This window comes from Phytophthora infestans, genomic scaffold (assembly GCF_000142945.1).
Source record: "Phytophthora infestans T30-4 supercont1.51 genomic scaffold, whole genome shotgun sequence".
Classification (NCBI taxonomy): Eukaryota; Oomycota; class Peronosporomycetes; order Peronosporales; family Peronosporaceae; genus Phytophthora; species Phytophthora infestans.
Window position 1 is genome coordinate 225,013 of NW_003303708.1, and position 4,386 is coordinate 229,398.

The window sequence follows — 4,386 nt, forward strand, 5'->3', positions numbered from 1 at the left end:
TTCGTACAACGCTGGTGTGAGGTGTAGTAACCTCCGCCGTCTTAACAAGACGTGACCTCGCTGAGGAAAGTTTCGAGAACGGAATGTTCTCATATTAGTGGGGGAGAGTGTAACGGGGTTACATGGTGTGGAGCACACAGGGGTACGAAGTACCCGGAGAGCTAACAAACTCTCAGTACATAAGTTGGAGAGTTAACAAGGTCTCTCAGTACGTTGGCTGAAAGCCACACGTTATGCATTTGATTAGGTTTAACTATGCTAGATAGTTAAACAGATACATTTACCCCTATGCGGCTTGGCCGCAATAATAGTAAATAAAACACTTCTGGTTTTGAAGCATAAAAGTTAAGGTATTAACTTTGAGCCCTGGTCTTGGGCTGTAAGTGCCCTTTGGATAAGGAACTTAGTATTAGTGACTCTTTGAGTCGAACGTCTTCCTCTGACGCTAAAGCTACGGCAGCCCCGCTGCACTAGGGCACCTGAACGTCGGTTAACATCGGGTGGGAGCCCGAAGATGAAGTACATCGACACCGAGCGTCAGACCTCGATGGTCACTGGTAGGGGATGCAGGGGGGGGGGGCTGCGAAGACGAAGCAGGTTTCACACGCTGACAGACCTCGCAGGTGCGCACCAACTTACGTACCCATTTATACAGGTGGGGTCAATAAAAGTCGCGCGACACAGCGGCAAACGTCTTCTCGCGACCGAGATGAGCGCCCAGCGGGGCATCGTGAAACTCATGGATAATCCGTGAGCGCAGATCGGGGTCATTAGGGACAACGACACGTGGGGCATCGAGTTGTCGATGCTGTACGTCAGCAGCTCCTCCTTGAGACGATATTGGGTGGATTTTGGTTTTCTTAGAGATGGGAAAGAGGTCTCACATGTGTTGCGGCCTGGGGAGAGCCGAGATATTCTCACGCAGTATTGGGGAGTAACATCAAGTCATGCTCGTAAGCAGCTCGGATCTTGTCACGGAGTGGCATTACCGGGGAGACACTCGTCAGATTGACACCTGACGCCTCGCACGTGGCACACTCGTCTACATCGTCTTCATCCAGCGAAGCTTGTCGACCCAATGCACCGCGTGGGTCGTAGTCGGGGCGCCGAGACAAAGCGTCGGCGAGAATGTTGTTCTTGTCGGGCTTGTAATGGGCCCTCAGAAAGGAATGTAAGCCAGCGGGCCATCCGCTGGGAGAGATGGGGACTCTTCGCTGTCCTCAGCGATGCATACTCGGTGTACACTGCGAAGGTATCCTCACCCAACAAGTACACTATGATCTTGATCAGAGCGTAGCGCATCACAAGGAGCTTCTTGTCGTGAGCAGGGTAGTTGCGCTCCGCCGGCTTCATTTGCCTGGACTGGTAGCTTACGACACGCTCTCGACTTTCATCATCGAATTGCATCAGCGCACAGCCGATGGCGAAATCGCTTGCATCGCAGACGACGTGAAAAGGCTTCGAGTCATCCGGGAGCGCGAGAATTGGGGCCTCGGCGAGACTCTTCCTTATTGAGTAGAAGGCGGCTTCATGTGCAGAAGTCCACGACCACGACACATCTTTCTTCAACAACGAAGAGAGCGTCTGGATCAATCCGGCGTAATTCTTCGTGTACTTGTGGAGATAATTTGCGAGACACAGCCACTGACGCAATTCAGTGGGATTCTGTGGCGTAGGCCACACACATACCGACGACACTTTCTCGGGGTCAGCGCGGACGCCGATCTTGCTTACAAAGTAGCCAAGCCCCGGAATCTCCGGCGCACTTGTTTTCGCGCCTCGCTTGGAAGACTTGCCTCAGATGCTTCAAGTGGACTTCGAGCACGCTGAGGCCTCCCTCAGCGCGACTGTGTATGAAGATGTTGTTATAATAACTCGGTACGAGATCGCGGAGCGGGCACAGCACATGGAATGCCATGCGATAGAGCGTAGCGAATGCATTCTTCAAGCCCTGTGGCATAACAGGCAACTCCCAGAGCTACCACTGGGAGTGCTAAACGCTGTGAGCGGGTATGTCGCTCAGCCGCATGAGGATTTGGTTAGAACCCATCCGTTCCAATTCGAATGTGCGCCTGAAGACCTCTACTCACCGAACACTGTCGTCCAGCCACCATGTCCCTTTCCGAGGAATCGTCGTCTGGGCAGGGATGTAGCGTCGTTCAGCTTATGAAGGCATGGACGATGCGCCATCCACGCGTGGCTTTCTTCACACAGAAGGTCGGACTGGAGTGCGGGGATGTGCTCTCGCGCACATGACCCGCCTTGCGGCGGCTCTCGAAGAAGTCATCGATAGCTTGGACCTGATATCGCGGGAGCGGCTACTGCCGCGTCACACAATACTTTGAGCCAGGCACGAGATCGATCTCGTCGCGAAATCCTCGGTTAGCTGGTAACTCAGCTGGGATCTTATCCGGAAAGACATCTTCATATTTGCGGACGGCCTCGAAGACTGGATTGCCGGATTCGCGTAGCGCTTCCTTATATTGCGCTGCGAAGCGCTCCTCGCGGACCGACTTCGGCTCGACTTCGGTTCGGCGCTCTTTGGGCGCGAGGAAGTGTCGTCGTCACTGACATCATTCACTTCGAGCGACGCCGAATCGGCGTCGGTGGCCAGGCAGACCTGTTCGATTTCATCGTCCTTGAGGCCACGAAGGAAGTTCTTCTAGGAGAGACCTGGATGTCGAGTGATCGACTGCGTCTCTCGAGGTGCGGTTGCAAGCTCGAGCGTTCGTCGGCGACCGGAAGAACCTTCCACATACTCAAGCACGCAGACCGACTCCGTCGGTGAGCTGTCACTTGGTACGGGCTCTCGGCGAGGTTTCAGCCGACGCCGCTTCACTTCCTTTTTCACCACCTCGAGTGCGAACTCGAGAATGATGAGTCGCTCCCGCTGGACGAGATCTCATTTCCCTTCAGCGGAAGCCCCTGCTCGACCGCGGTAGTGTTCAGTGGGAGCGCCAACTGCGCGGCGATCGGCTTAATTAACATGAGCCCCTGCTCGACCGCCATCTCATTCGTCTGCGGGGGCCCCTGCTCGACAGCCATCTCATTCGTCTGCGGGAGCCCCTGCTCGACCGCCAGTTGGTCTTCATCCCCGCGTCGCTGCGGGGATTCGTCAGCTAACAGCACTGCGCAAGCCGTGCAGAGAGGGCCATCGCTCACTCTGTGCACAGCGTGCATCGTGGATGACCGGTCCACGACGGTGACGTGAGGCTGATCCTTCTGGTCGACCAGGAGGTGCGTGAACACCTCGCTCACATCATAATCACTGCGCCGCTTGACCGATCGGGCCAACCAGTCAATCTCTGGTTGATAGCGCGTCAACCACGGCATACCCAGGATGCAGTCAAAGGCGTAGTTCATCTCAATGACGAGAAAGCCGTCGTTGCGTCGGAAACCGTCGAACGTCTACGGAAGTGCAATCTCGCGCCGCGCAACGCGGCGTGATTTCCCATCGGCCAACTTGACAGCGACCTCCTCTGTACCTTTGCGGACAGTGATGTCCGACGGGAGTACCGACAAGCACGACGCGCGGAAGAAGTTGCTGGTCGCTCCTGAATCAAGGAGTGCTCGCAGTGGTCGCCGGGCACCAGCGACGTGAAGACTGACAATGATCAATCTTGAATCGCTCGGCGTGATGGTGTCATGAAAGTGTGCATGCAGCACAGGAGGGCTAGGAGGTTGGGTTGCCACCGGGGGACCAGGACCTCCATTCCAGCCAGTAGGGCGCCCCGCACCTACTGACCCTGACCGTTTTTTTGGCTGATCAGAACTCACGGGCTCGGCATCGACATGCGTAAGCACTGTAGCTGGCGCGCGGTACTCTGCCGCGCGATGACCGACCTTCCGGCAGCGGAAGCAGGTGAGAGAACGACTGTTCCGAGCACCTCACCGACGCGCTACATGACGCTAGCGATCGCTCGTCGTATCGATAGTGTCGATGTCCATGGGCTCGAGCGCAGAATCCCGAGCTGAAGCAGGTAGCGCGTGAGCGTATGACGCCGCAACCACGTAGTCCTCGCGTAGGGCGAGGGCGAATGCCTCTTCGAGCGTAGAGGGGTCCGATCTTGTAAGGCAGTAGCGCGTCATGCCTTCGCGCATACCAAACACGAACACATGAACCTGAGAGGCCATATCGATCAGCTTAGACACGATACACGACGCGAGGTGGCGTGTCTATTGGACGTAGTCGCGCATAGTCATCGTGCCTTGCCGAAGGGCGAAGAGGGCTGTCCGAATTCGGGATTCATCTTGCGGCGGCTCGAAGGTCAAGGGTATCCAGAGTGGGGGACGGGTTGGGGTCGACGACCAACTTGCTGAGGGCCTATTACTTGGATTTATCCAGACAGCCGCGAGGGGGGGAAGTGGACCTTCGCGGAAGGCGCC